This window comes from Pipistrellus kuhlii, unplaced genomic scaffold (assembly GCF_014108245.1).
Source record: "Pipistrellus kuhlii isolate mPipKuh1 unplaced genomic scaffold, mPipKuh1.p scaffold_m20_p_17, whole genome shotgun sequence".
NCBI classification, from domain to species: Eukaryota; Metazoa; Chordata; class Mammalia; order Chiroptera; family Vespertilionidae; genus Pipistrellus; species Pipistrellus kuhlii.
The window spans coordinates 7,706,385-7,721,900 of NW_023425482.1; positions in this window are offsets into that span (position 1 = coordinate 7,706,385).

Below are 15,516 nucleotides of genomic sequence, written 5' to 3' on the forward strand. Positions count from 1 at the left end.
GATTCTATGTGTCTGTCCCTGAGCCTGCCTCTCCCACCAGAGCAGAGCCTGGGTGGCTTCCCTTGTCCCATCCCACAGTGTCTCAAAGCCAGGGGCACAGCTGGGGCCCCATCCCTGTTTGCACCTGGGTTGCCAGACTGTATCCCAAACCTCACCACACCCTCCAAGTTCCATAGTCGGGCAGCTCCTGCCACCTTCTCCTGCTCTGTCTTCTAGTCTCTTACTCTTCCCAGTGCCAGCAGTCCAGATCAATGCCCCGGCCTCTCCAGACCTCTTCCCCCACTTCCCTCCTCACTGGCCTTTGCTGTTTCCTCCCCCTCTACACTCTGCATGTACCCCTGGCATCCCTCCCAGGCCCATGCACCTTCCCAGGCTGGCCCATCCTACCTCTTTTAGAGGCTACGATGCTGTGTGTTTGGCCTGTAGCTCGCTAGGGACTAGAAAAACAAAATTTATCATCTGACTGCCCTATTTTTTTTTTCTTTTTCTATTATTTTCCCAAGAATGAAGCAAGCTCTTCCCTCCTCTCAGAAAGAGCTTCAAACATAGCCAGCTACTGGCAAAAGTATATTCTCCTTCTCAGAGGAGGAAATGAAATCGTTAACCATAAAGAAAAGCCAAATCTGGGATTTATGGAGGCCGTGGGTTTATGAACCATTTCACATTTATTAGGCTGTATGGCATGGCCACGCAGGAGTCTCCATCTCCATTTGAGAGACGAGGAGACTGAGGCTGAAGGGCACAGTGCCCGAGACCAAGGGGAGCTCCCAGCTGGCGGGCTGGTGGAGTCTCCTGAGAAAGATGTGTGTTTGGCGGCCCTAACTTAGCATCCCTTCTTTATTCAAATACAATAGCCTCAGAGAATGGGAGTGGGGACCACTTTCCATATCTGGGGCCTGAGACAACAGAGGCAGAGGCATTTGTAAGCTGCAAAGTGCTTTCTGGAGGGAAGGGGGAAAAAAATCACTGCTTGCATTGCACAATTAAGGGTCAGAGCACCGGGGACCTATATAAAGAGCAGAATCAGGTGTCCCTAAACATTTGCCTGGCTCCCGTTAACCTGGAGAAAGAATCCAGAAGCAGCAGCCCAGTCTCCCCGTCCAGGAGACACCATTCCCCCAATCCCCTCCATCTTAAAATCCCAGGCTATTCCTGTGAACTTCGGTGCCTCATAAAATTCCTTTGATAAATGATCGCCGGGATGGACCTGCCACTGGGGATGGTAGGACAGACCCTCCCCATAAATCTTGAGTGTGCTCAAAGACGCCCTTGCTGCTGGCTTCTCCACAGACCCCTGATTTGCAGCACAGAACCCACAGCGATCATTTCTGTGGTTACTTCCTGGCTGCTGAGCCAGGGAGGTTTCTGGAGAAAGCTGGGCATAGGTGGGTGGGGGAGGGGGTGGAACAAAAGTAGAAGGTAAAGACTTGGATCTGGCATGCAGTAGGTGTTCGATGCAAACCAGTTTGAGCCCTATAGCATGTAAACACAGCAGCCAGTGTTTCCTGCATACTGACTACATCTGAGATGCTATGCTCAGAGCTTACATCATCATCTAGCGTAGATTTCCAGACAGCCTGGGAAATAGGCACGTTACCTGGTTTTATGGGTGGGAACATTGAGACTTGGAGCGTTGGATGTGCGTCCCACGATCACAGAGCCGGGACGTGGTAGAACTGAATTCAGACAGAGGCAGACGGGCCTTGCTCTGATGCGTACTGACTGCCATATGCCCAGCTCCCAGCCTGCCCGGCCAGCTTCCCATGATCCTTTGCAATAAAGGCATCCTTGTCCCTGGGTGGGTCCTGTTAGGGAGGCTATTGTTTGGGGCTCGCTGGACGCCTGTGAGTCCGGCTTAGGGCTTCACCAGCGGCCCCGCCCCCGCCCAGGCTCCCCTCACCTCAGCAGCCGAGCTCTCAGGCCCTGGGATACTCAGTGAGCTGCGGCAGGTCCTCTTGGTGCTCGCACTGCCAACAGGGGCTGGGAAGTCAGCAGCAGCAACAGATTCTTTCCAGCTGTTACTCTGAGTCACTGAAGGGTGTTCCAAAGCCTGACCACCAGCCGGCCTGTCCTAGTCCTCTATTTCTGCGGTCAGTTGGGCCTGGACTCATTGATGGGGATGTAAACTGGGCCTGAAGCATGGGGCTGACACTAAGCCGGGGTGTTGTTCCTTAAAAACCTCTTGTTGAGGTGTGGCCTCCATACAGAACCATGTGCGTCATCACAGGGGTTCAGCCTGTGGAATTTTCACAGAGTGAGCACATCTGTGTAACCAGGACTCAGAAATAAGGCCTGTCCCATCTCCCAGCAGCCCCCTTGCAGGCCCTACCCCAACCGAGGCTGGCAACTTACAGCCAGGAGAACTCCAGGCGTCCTGACTTCTAACACCAGGTGGTGGGTTTTTTTTATTTTTAACAGCTTTATTGAGATATAATTCACATACCACACAACCCACCAATTCAGTGATGTACAATTCAATGGCTTTCGGCCTAGGTAGAGTTGTGCAACCTTTGTCACCATCAATTAGAAAACATTTTCATCACCTCAAAAAGAAACCCCGTTCCTTTTAGCTGTCCCCCCCTCAATCCCTCTGCCCTTGGCAGCCACTAGTGTGCTTTCTTTTTGTATGGATTGGCCCATTCTGAATGTTTTATAAATGGGATCAGGCATGTGTGGCCTTTTATGTCTAGCTTCTTTCACTCAGCGTAGTGTTTTCAAGGTTCACCATGTTGTGGCATGTGTCTGCATAGACCGTCTTTGTATCGATACTTTGTACAGATAGAAATGCATGTGCTCTTGGAGTCTGGCTTTTGGTTCTGTATTATGTTTGTGAAATTCTCCCCTGTTTTGCCCGTAGGAGTACTCAATGCTTTTTATCGCTGTATAGTATTCCACTATTTATCTAATACCACAATTTATTCACCCATTCCACTATCAATGGGCTTTTAAGTAGACCCCATTTTAGGCTAACATGAATACTGTTTCTCTGAACATTCTCATTCATCATTTCTTTTTCTTTCTCTTTTTTTAAAATATATTTTATTGATTTTTTTCAGAGAGCAGGAGAGAGGGATACAGAGCCAGAAACGTCGATGAGAGAGAAACATCGACCAGCTGCCTCCTGCACACCCCCCACTGGGGATGTGCCTGCAACCAATGTACATGCCCCTGACCGGAATCAAACCTGGGACCCTTCAGTCCACAGACCGACGCTCTACCACTGAGCCAAACCGGTTTTGGCTCATTCATCATTTCTTGAAAATACATGAGACATTTGTGTCGAATAGATACCTAGGAGTAGAACTGCTGGTCACGGCATAAGCATATGCTTGACCTTAGTGCGTATGACATTTTTAAACACATTTGCGGTAGCGTGTGGGGTTCCCAGGGTTCCCTAGTTCCTGACCCAGCCTCTGAGCTGCAAAGGGAAAGGGCTTAGTGGCTGGTGTTTTCGTTGGGTTGTGTGAGCACGCGTGGTTTCACTGTCCTGGCTCTGAAACGATGTTCCTTTCCGGGCCAGAAACACTTAGGCATGGCTCCCTCTAAAAGGGGAAACACATTTTAAAATGTCAGTCTGCCCAGGTCTTAGAATATTCCATCTGTAGGGAGGATGGCGCTCACCAGAAACAGTGACTTAGAGTCCCTGGTTCCCACCTTGGGTCTTGACTCCAGTCCCTGCTGGGTTCAAAGCATGCTCTTACCTCCTGTCCTGGGGGGGCTGGGTTAGTTACTGCACAGGGTCCACAAAAGTGGCCAGTGGATGGTTCTGTGGGGTGTGTCTTAGAGTGGGGAGATCGACCCTTAGCCAGCCACACTCTGTTCTAACTAACTCCCCGTCCATCATCCATTTCATCCACTCAGTGACCAGATGAGGTACAAGTATCATTTCCACTCTATAGACGAGGAGACTGAAGTCCTGAGAGGCTAAGCTACTTGGCCAAGATCGCTCAGTTCCTAAGTTACAGAGCCGGAATGCGCACCCAGAGCCCCCACGTTTTGTTGTTGTTGTTGTTGTTAATCCTCATCTGCACATATTTTTCCCGTTGATTTTTAGAGAGAGTGGAAGGGAGGGGGAAAGACAGAGAGAAACATCAATGTGTGAGAAAGAGACATAGATTAGTTGCCTCCCACATGAGCCCCGACCAGGGCTGGGGATTGAGCCTGCAACTGAGGTACGTGCACCTTGACTGGAATCAAATCTGGGACTCTCCAGTCCACAGGCCGACGCTTTATCCACTGAGCCAAAGTGGCTAGGCCAGAGCCCCTACTGTTAAGTACTTCGCCTCTGGATTTGGACAGAAATCTCAGCCCTGCCACCTCTCTGTGTGACTCTGGGCAAGTGGCTGAACTTCTGAGCCCTATCCCCGTAGTCCAGGTGGGTGTGGGGGAAAAACCATGCCTGCCTCCCCTCATTGCCTTGCGGAGGGCAAGCGCCGGGACACGAAGCGCCAGAAACAGGGAGGTCCGTTTGGCCCACGGCTGCTCCCTGAAGTGGCCCCGCCTTCGAGAAGTCCGTGCCTTCTGAAGGAGATATTTTTGGAGAGAGTTGAGGCTTTGGATCCTCCCCAGCCCACCCCTTTATCTGACAGGTGGAAGGTCCAAGACCCCGGGCAGCCCTGACTCCTCCAAGGTCACACGCAGGGTCTCAAGGAGAACCCTCAGCCTAAAGCCCACCACCCTTTTGGAAACGGGGGCTCCTGGTTTTGAGGCAATGGTGCCATTACCCAGGCCCTCGAGAACTTATTTCTTTCTGACTCCATCTCTTCCTCAGAGCCCAATGCTTAGCTCACACAACGCCAGCTCTGCTTTTAAGAGAGAACCAGGCAGGTCTGAGGCTCTGGGGGTCTCTGGGACTCCAGGCTCACCCCGGAGTCCGGTGGGTGGGGAGGCAAGGAGCTGGGAGTCGGGCCTGGTGTCCTGTTGCGACGCTGGCGAGGCACCCCGACGCGCCTTCCAGAAAGACTATCTCCCTGTGGGGACACCCTCGACCCTAATCAGCCATTAATATTTATCAGACCTGAAAGCTGAGCCCCTGGCGAAGGGAAAACAGCCGTGAACAGGTGCCGCGGCGGCTGGCACCCCCGCCCGGGCTCTGGGCAGCTGGGGGCTTAGCCGAGGGTAAGGGGCTGGATGAGGCGGGCTGAGCAGGGCCTCCTGAGAGGCAGAGATCTCCTAGGAGGGAAGCGGGCCACGAAGGCCGAGGACAGCTCACTGTGAGAAGCTGGGGGCTCTGCCTGCTGGGCTGGGTGAGGCCAGAGGGCTGGGCAGAGTTGGAGGGCCCCAGGCCTGGATGGAAACCAGGAACTGGGGGATGGGTTTGGCAGGGCAGCAATGGTTGCTTCACACCTGTTCTCTGCCCAGGAGACAGCGTGGTCTTCTCAAACGCGCAAATCTGATTGTGGCCTCCTTACTGCGTAAAATCCTTCTCCGTTTTCATAGCTCTCAGGTTAGAAATGAGACTGCCTGTGAGCTGGCCCTGCTGTGTCTCTGGGAGACCACAGGGCCTTCCCCAGGGGACACCCCGCACTTAGCATTAAGGACCTTTTCACGTGCCATTTCGGTGGCCGGGAATTTGATTTTCTCCCCTGTGCCTCTTCAACTCCTGCCTGTGCCAGACAGAGCATTTTTCCCTCTTCTGCTCTGCAGGCAGACCCTCAGACGGCATTGCCCGGATTCCCGGCCTCTGGGCTTCCTGCTAGGTTCCCCCAATGCAGACACTGGTGGAGACCAAAGTGCAGGCAGAGGGAGAAGCCAAAGCTTTTCTTCCTCTCCTCATCTCCCTCTCCCCCACCTCTCCTTTCCCCTCTTTATTTCTCCCCCTCTCTGCTCTTACCTCCCAACCTTTAGCAGCATCTCTAGAAACAACCCTATTTACTCTGTGACTCCCGCAACTCTGTCTCTTCTCTGTCTGCAGCCCAGGATGACGGCAGCTTCCTGCCCTTCCTGACCTCCTCTTGCAACTTCATGATCCCTTTTATAACCAGGTCCCTTCATTTAACTCCCCCTCTTGGGCCACCTGACACAGGTGCCCTTCTCCTGGCGTCACTTAGCTCATTCTTTGGTGCCTGCATGAGGGGCCAGACCTCACAGGAGCTTCCCGGGGCCCCCGGCCTGGCTCAGGAACCTCTGGGATACACAAAGTGATTTCTTTTCCTTCTGGGCACTTATTGCTGTTTGCAATTATGAATTCATGAGTGTGGTTATTCGATTAACATCTGTCTCCTCCCAATTTACACATTCCACGAGGGGAAGGGCCAGACATCTGCTTTTGCTCAGCTCTGTATCTCCCGTACCAGAACCTAGTAAAATGCCTGGCAGTGAGGAGGCACTTCGATATTTGCTGAATCATGAACCAGTGCTTAAAGGAATAGGTGGATGAGGAGAGGGGTGAGGAACTCATTCAGCTAGAACCACTGATTCTGGGTGAATCTTTCTCCCCCTCTTTTAGAAGGCCACAGGATAAATTGCTTGGAGAAACTCATCATTCATTTCTACAATTTCTTGAGCACCTACTGGGTGCCAGGATGAATAGATAGATAGGTGTGTGGGGGAGTGGATGGATGGTAAATGGGAGGTAATAGGTAGGTGGGTGGGTGGGTGGGTGGGTGGATGGATGGATGGGAGGAAGAATGGGTGATGAGTGGACGGAAAGAGGAAGAATTAATGAATGGATGAGTATATGGTCAGTAGCAAGAACGGATTTAATCCTAGAAAAAAAGAAGAAAAAAAAAAGAAGGTAGGGAGGGAAGACAGGCAGGTAGAATTTAGAGAAAGATACAGTTGTTCTGTTGGGGAGAGGCAGAGGGAAGGGGGATGGCAGCACTCACACGGGAACTCTGAGCTGTGTCCCTCAAATATGCAGGAAGGGCAGGCTCTGAGAAAGGGGCGGGCAGGGAAGGTCGTTTCTGAACTGCCGCTGCAATTCCCTTGGGTTAACCAAGATTAATGACTTTGGTTTGAAGAACCCATATCTGGCCATGACTTTGGGACCAACAGGATGTGACCCGTAGCCCTTGGGCTGCCCCAGAGACCCAGGGCTCCTGACTTGGCAGTTAGGGTTGGCATGCCCCGGCAACAGGGGGCAGTGGCGGCAGCTGAGACCCTAACGTCCTAAGCGCACACACGTCCAGTGGCAATCGGACAGCATTTCCCTTCGCCCCTGACCCCGGGGCAGATCCTCCATCTGCTCAGGGCCTCGCCTTCCCCCACCTTGGAGAGCCAGGCTCTGAAGGAAATGCTGGCCCCCCTGCCAGCCTCAGCTGGCCTCCCTCCCTGTAAGAGTTGGACCAGCCTCAGCCGGCCCCCCTCTCTGTGAGAGTCCCAGGCCCAGCACCCCTGCTGCGGACGCCATGCCGTGGGGGCCCAGTGTGGAGCTGGGAAAGGCAGCCTCGGAGGCAGGGAAGAGGAGAGGGGAGGGGCAGGGGCGGCTGGGTGGGAGCTGCTGATTCACAGCCACCCTCCAACAGGTGGCCTGCCATCTGCGCTGGCTGCCCGCCCCGGCCACGTGTGCAGCCCTCTCGAGTTTAACTTCGGCCGCGCACGCGGCTTGAGTTCATGCAGCCAGAAAAAGAACTCCCGAGAGCGGGCCGGGCCGAGGACAGAGCGAGGGTCACTTGTCCCCTGAGAGCAGGGCTAAAAATGACCGGGGAATTTGGAAAGTCCCTGTGCACAGGGCCTGGCCTGCTTTCCCCTCACGGGGTTCCCGGAGCTTGGCCTGAAAGCTTCTCGGAGCTCGGGGTGCCCCCTCTTCCCCTGACAGACACCGAAAGGCAGGCCCAGAGAGGCCGAGCAGGAGCTCACACAGCCTCAGGGTCCTAGGTTCACTCTATCGGTTCCCTGTGAATGAGTGGGCTCCCTGCCAGCTGCAGAAATACGGCCTCGGGGAGCCCATAAATCCAGCCAGGAGACCAGCCAACGAGGAGACCAGCCACGGAGAAGCCAAAATAATGCGAGAGCCTCCCAGCCCCTCCGCAGGGGACCAGCGGGGGACCAGAGGGTGTTTGAGGCTTTCCCTCCACGTCCTCATTTGTAAAATGGGAATAATTATAACAATAGCACCAACCTCTGAGGGCTGACCTGTGAGAGGAGGTTGTGGTGTTACTTGCTATGGGGGAAAGCTTCTCATTCAACTTCATTCTGCATCCTGTACTCTTCTCCTCAAAACAACTGTGTGCAGTTACTGTCCTCAGCCTCCTGCGGAGGGAAGGGACGTGTCTGGTCTTTTGCCAGCACTCCCAGGACAAGCCGGGACTTGAACCCAGGACAGTCAGAGCCCCAGCTGCCTCACACCCCACCCCAAGCCCTTCTAGGGCCCCCCTCTTCCCTCCGTACTGATGCTGTCTCCACCCTGGAAGGGAACGTGCTAAAACCCGTCCCCAGGGCAGGGCCCAGCTGTCACCCTCCCAGCTGCTGGGACCCTGTTGGGAGGCAGGCGGTGCCAGCCTGCAGGCCGGGCCAAGGACACGCATGCAGCTTCTGACACATCTGAGGTGGGGAGGGGCCTCGTGGCCAAGCAGGCGCTGGGATTACGGCGTGTTCCAGCCCTAAGGGGCCCCTCCCCCAGGCAGGCAGCCAGCCCTGCCTGCCACCTGTGCTTCGGCCAGGCCTCGTCCCTTCCCCGCACTGGCCTGAGCGAGCAAACGGAGAGCCGTGAGAACTACCTGTGCGCGATGGAATCTCAGGAGCCTGGGACGCACGTGCTGGTGTTTCCAGGTCCCACTGGAAGGATGTTTTGGGAGGAACCCCTGGCAAACCTTGAGTCCAGGCTTGTCCTCCCTCGGGAGTAGTCGTTCCTGGCAGAGCACCCCCTTTGCTACTCGGGGTGGTTGGTGGGCGAGGATGAGCTGATGCTTATTGATGTCTGGGTGGCCCTGGGCCCTGTCCATGGTCTCGGCCTTCCTAGCTTCCCTGTAGGCCAGGTCTCTCACCTCCCCTGGAGATGATGATCTTGAACCCGGAAACATGCCGTGACTGACGCAGGGGAGCTGGACTGGGAACTGGTGGGTCCACGGCCACCCCTGGCCGGGCACTGCCTGTCTCCTTGGCAGACATACAGGTGAGCGGCTCCTCTGGGCATCCAGCTAAGGCCAGTGTTGTCCTGGGGGCTCTGCCTCCGGGACATGGTCAACGGCCTCTACCCTCAAAGCTGTTAGGGCCTCGTTAGCAGTTCAGTCAAACAGGGGCCAAGAAGTGCAGATGGAAGAGGGGAATAGTGGGGGGTGGCGTAGGGAGGCTTGTGGGAGGTAGGGGGTGGGAGGGTTCTGGAAGGTCAGAGGCAGGCACGGGGTTGGGGACAACCCTCCACTCCTCCTCCTCCCCATAGAGCCCCAGGCACAGAGGGTGGTTGCATGGGGGCAGGAGGCAGCGGTCTACCCCCAGGCTTAGGGCCCTGGAAACCCAGGAGCCTTCATCCCTAAGGTGTCAAAGAGGGGAGCCAGGCAGCGGCCCGCCGGCCAGGGAGACGGAGCAGGCGCCCGGCCCAGGAAAGGCCTGCCTCCTGCCAGGCCCCGGCCTCCCTGGGCTGAACGCCTCTTCCCGCCGCCAGCCCGGAGGCGCCAGCGCTGGCCTGGGGAGAAGCCGAGCCAGGTCAGGGCGGGCCTGTGGCCCTCCTTCCAGCCTCCACCCTGACCGGGGTTTCTTCCCACAGGAGCCAGAGGCAGGGAACGGACGTGATGATTCTGACCATGCAGAGACGGAGACGACAGACTGAGACAGAGACGGAGAGAAACATGGAGAGAGACAGACAGAGATACCAGAAAGAAACAGATGCAGAGACAGAGACAGAGATACAGAGAGAGACAGATAGATACAGAGACAAGGAGATACAGACACAGACCTCACGAACCTGGAAACACGTAGAGACAGACCAGACATACTCGCTGCACGGTGACACCGTATACAGACCCTCCACAGGCCCTCGCCAGCTGGCTGCCCTCACTGCCTCCTGTCCCCCCCAGCACCACCCACACACCAGGTACCGCACGTCCCAACATCAGTGTCCTGGGTTTTGATCCAGATTCGCTCAGGGCCAACGCTCTGGGCCATAAGGGAGCCCGGAGGGGTGGGGGTTGGGGTTTGGACCTGCACCTAGCCAGCCACCTGCAGCCTGCGTTTGAGTCCCGGGTCTCCCATCTGCCAGATGTAAGACAGGTGGAGGGACAGCACCTCCCCGAGCCTCAGTTTCCCCATCTGTGAGACCGAGAGAGAAGGTGGCCAGCTTGAAGGGTGGCTGAGGGACGGCAGGGAAAAAGCGATGAGCTTTAGAAGGTGCCGCCCACTGACTTCCCAACTGCACAGCAGCTCCTACACCACCAGGGCGAAGAGAGCGGTGGCCAGACCGCAGGGTCCGGGTAGAGACCTGCCTTCCAGGCCCTGCGGGCAGTAACTCGCCATCAGTCTGCCCACCGTTCAGGCGCCTCCGTCGGCTCGCTAGGCTGGTTTTCCAGCAGGTCTGCTGTGCACTGAGCACTGGGGGGCTCAACGCTGCTGCAAACACGGGGACCAGGCAGAATGAGGGGACCTCGGCTTCGCGGTTCGGAGAACAGGGACCTGGTGGTGGATGTGGAAGAGGGTGTGTGAGGCTGGGAAACATAGCTTCTTACACCGATTTTATGGAAGCATAATTTACACTACAAAATGCATCTGTGGCAACTTTGACACATGTATACACTTGCATAGCCACCTCCCTAATCAAAACAATCTCCCTGATTGGTTTGGCTCAGTGGATAGAGCATCGGCCTGTGGACTCGAGGGTCCCAGGTTTGATTCCAGTCAAGGGCAGGTACCTTGGTTGCTAGCACAACCCCAATAGGGGGTGTGCAGGAGGCAGCTGATCAATGTTTCTAACTCTCTCCCTCTCCCTTCCTCTCTGTAAAAAATCAATAAAATATATTTTTAACACATCAACATCTCCATCACCCCAAACATCTTCCCTTGTGCCCCTCCCCCGCCAGCCCTCATCTGGCCAGGGAGGGGCGCCCATCTGTTCTCTATCCCTGTCATTCGGCATTTCTTAGTTTCATGCAGCAAGCACTCTGTCCGGCTTCTTTCATTCAACATACGGTTTTTGAGATTCTCCCAAGTTACTGCGTGAGCCGTGCTGCTCCCTCCTTCCTTTTCGTCGGTGAGTAGTATTCCACTCCGTAGAGGCAGGACCCTGAAGTTATCCGTCCCCTGCTGCTGGACATCCGGGCTGTTTCCAGGCTGGGGTCACTAGGAATGAAGCGGCTGTGGATATTCGGGTCCAGCTGTGGGTGTGGCTGTGTTCCCCTCTCTCGGGGGTAAAGGCTAAACGTGGGATTGCTGGGTCAGAGGCCAGTGTTGGCCCTGGGCCATGGCTGGCGTGCCCCGTTTTTCTTTTCTTTAAAATGGGGGTGAAGAAAGTGGAAATAGCCCAGATGTCCATCAACAGGATGAATAAGTAAAATGGGGTCTGTCTACACCATGGAGGATTATGTGGCCATTAAAAAAAAAAAAAAAAAAGTGCTGGCGAGGATGTGGGGAAAAGGGAACCCTCGTGCACTGCTGGTGGGGTGCAGCCACTGTGGAAAACAGAATGGAGTTTCCTCAAAACATTAACAATGGAACTGCCTTATGACCCAGTGATTCCACTTCTGGGAATATATTGGGGGGGGGGGGGAGACTGAAACACTTAATTCGAAAGAATGTATGCACCCCTATATTCACTGCAGCATTACAATAGCCAACATTTGGAAACATCCCAAGTGCCATCAGTAGACGAGTGGATAAAAAGCTGTGGTACATCTACACAATGGAATACTACTCAGCCATAAAAAAGGACAGAAATCTTACCCTTTGCAACAGCCTGGATAGACCCGGAGAGGGTTATGCTAAGTGAAATAAGCTAGTCAGAGAAAGACAAAACCATATGATTTCATTTGCATGTGGAATCTAATGAGCAAAATAAACTAACAAAATAGAAACAGACTGGTAGATACACACAACAGACTGACAGATGTCAAAGGGAAGGAGGGGCGTTGAGGGACTGGATGAAAATGGTGAAGGAATTAAGCAAAACAAATAAAATTAAAAAAAAAAAACTCATTAACACAGACAGCAGTATAATGATTACCAGAGGGAAGGGACATGGGGGCTGGGGAGGGGAAAGAGAGGAAAGGGGGATAAACAGAGATGGAAGGAGACTTGCCTTTGGGTGGTGAACACAATACAATATGTAATTGATGTATCATAGAACTGTACACCTGAAACCTATATAATTTTATTAACCGATGTCACCCCAGTAAATTCAATTAAATAAAACAGTATAGTCCTGGCGCATGCTACAACATGGATCAACCATGAAAACATCATGCTAGACACAGACAATAGGGCGAGGAAGGCCTGGGGCAAAGGACAGGGTGGGCTCAGTAAGGGCTCAATTGGAGAAAAAGGGGGATACATGTAATACTTTCAACAATAAAGATTTTTTTTAAAAACACAAAACACCAGGCTAAGAGAAGCCAGACACAAAGGGCCACAAAGGGTGGGATTCCATTATATAAAATGTCCATCATGGAGACAAGAAGGAGATGGATGGGGTGTCAGGGGTTGGGGAGGGGGAGTCAGGAGTGCCTGCTAGTGGGTGTAAGGTCCCCTTTTGGGGTGATGACATGTTCTGGAATTAGATTTAGGTGATGGCTGCACCACCTTGGAATGTACTCAATGTCACTGAACTGTACACTTTAAAATGGCTAAAATGCTAAATTTTACGCGATACAGATTTTGCCTCATTGTAAAAGCGGGGAGGAGACAGTCTGGTAATGACAGTGTCCTCCTTGTAGGGTTTCTGTGAAGGTGAATGAGATGGTACATGGAAGCACTAAGCAGGGGGCAGGGCACACAACCCCCGGAATAAAAGCTGGACATGCTTAGGGGTTTTGTCTGGTTATTCTCAGGTGTAGGTCTCTCCCTTAGGCCTGGCACATAGTAGGTGCCCAGCAAACATTTGCTAAGCCATGAATGGCTGGCTTTAAGATTATGATTTCCCCTGTCTCTTAAAACTTTTTTTAAATATATTTTTATTGATTTCAGAGAAGAAGAGAGAGAGAAAACTAATGATGGGAGAGAATCATTGGTTGGCCTCTTCCTGCATACCCAGGCATGTGCCCTTGACAGGACTAGAACCCGGGACTCCTTAGTCTCCGGGCCAGCGCTCTATCCATTGATTCCAACTGGGCTCCCCTGTCTCTTAGAGGCAGCCCTGCCACGAAAAATGGAAATGAGCCTGTTTGTAGCACAACTCTGACCTTCAGAAATCTTCAGAACAATCCCATCCGATGGGAGTCTTTTAAAATGTATTATAATTAACCTCCCCATGTTTACGAAGAAGGAAACCAGGAGAGGTTAAGAAACCCACCCAAGGTCAGCCGCCAGCCCAGGCGGGCCAACTTCAGAGCCCACGGGGCTGAGTGAGCAAGCCGGCTCCCCTGGGCAGACGTGCCTCTGACCTCTGCGGAGTGAGGCTCTCTCCCAGCTCCCGGAGGGGAGGGGAGGCCAGGGATGGCCCTGGGGCCTGTGCAGAGAGCCTGGGCCCAGCGGGGAAGCAGGGTGTGGGCTACAGGGGTCCCCTTCCCCCTGCCTTAGCTCTCGTGGACTCGGGGTCAGCGTGGAGTTCCCAGGGGCTCCACGTCTGCTTTCACTCGTGGGGAAAGAGGAGGTAAGAAAAACATAGCAAAAACACGCCAGGGAAACCTTGCTCACAGCTCCAAGCAGGCCTCTGTCCCCCTGCGGCCAAGCCTCTCCCGCAGCCCCAGCCCGTGGCCTCTTGTCCCTGGCCTCCGTGGCTGTGGGCACACCTCGTCCTCTTTCTTGGAATTCTCCGGAGACCTCCTTCCTTGGCTGCGTCTCAGCCTTCCTGGCACCTCCCAGAGGCCATCACTCTGCTTCCTGCGTGTGTGGGGGGGGGAGGGGGCCCGGGGGGGCCAGGGGGACATGACGACGACTGTCTCCCATAGAAGCCTCTCCCTCTGGCCTTCTCACCCCTTCTCTCACCTCACCCCGCACACACACACACGTTTCCCCAGCCAGCCCATCAGAACGCCATTTTGCTCACATCCCTCCCCTGTCCTCCAACCATCTGTGGCTCCCCAGGGCACCCTGAGGGGCAGTTGGAGACTGGCCACTGATAGATCCTCCCTTTCTCTTAACTGATGGACAGAGATAAACTCCACCTGCAGCCGGACATTCCTGAGCTTTGAACCACCAATCAGCACCTTCCAAATACCCTAAGCGCCCGATTCCTAGGTCCCTATGTCCCTTACCATAGGCCTTACCAAATCACCAACCAGCATGTGCTGAGTGTCCGAAGCCCTGTCCCCTCTCCTCCCCTTAAAAAGTGCTTGTACCCAGGCCCTCGCTCTCTCCCGCTCGCTCTCTCTGGAAGCAGCCGGCAGTGGTACTCTTCTCTTCAATAAAGCCTGTGTCCTAGCATCCCACTCTCCGGCTCCCTCTCTATTTCACCTTTTATGCTGGTGCTGAAACCCGGCATCGAACCAGGGACCTAGGAAGGGAGGATCTATCAGCCACAGGGCCCTGTAGTCAGGATATCTGGGATTAAATCGGGCTCTACCATTTAGAAACTGAGGGATACATCGGGCGAGTTATCCCACCTGTGTGGAGTCTGGATCACCCCTCCCGCACCAGGTAACTGGCCCAGTAAATGGGTTGAAACGTGGGAAGCGTTTAGAACGGAGCCAGCTGAGTGCTCTGAGTGCTGGAATTATTGAGGATGGAGGCAGCCCTTCCCCTTGGCCTGGCCCAGGCCACGGTGTTCTGGGCCCCACAGCCAGGTGCACAGCCCCCATCTGCCTGCTCCTGCTCCGCTGTCCCCATCGCCATGACGCCCGCCTCCTGCTGTCTGCCTCTCCAGAGTCAGGTCACCATCGCCGGCCCAGGCCCCCTGACTTCACAGGTTTGGGTTGGACGGAACTGGGCCAAGCCTGCGAGCTGGGAGGAGAGACTCAGCACACACACCTCGGCCTCCACTGGCGAGGCCACGGCCCTGGGTCCACTCCGCTGGAAGGTCCTTGGTGCACACACAGTCAGCGCCAAGAGCCTTACATGGATTGACTCGTTTAATCATCATCACAACCCTATGAGGTGAGTACTAGTCTAGCCTCACTTGACCAATAGGGAAACTGAGGCACAGAGAGGTTAAGGTTCACACAACTAGCACTCTGACGGAGGCAGGACTGACACCCAGGCACCCTGGCTCTTGACATGTGGTCATAACGCCCAGGCTGCCATGGCTCTCTCCAGCCGTAGCACAGGTCTGGCACACAGTAGGTGCTCTTTGAACATCTCTTAGGTGTGAGTCGTGACTTCTCCAGGGACACAGTAGCCTGTGGCAAGAATCAGGCCTGTGGCCACTCAGGATGCTGGGAGCCTCCAGGTGGGGGCAGCCCACCCTCTCTGCTCATCATCTCTTTCTGCTCTCACTGTCTCTGAGTTTAGCCACACAGCTCCTGGTGGTCCGGGGGACATTGTGGCCATGGACTT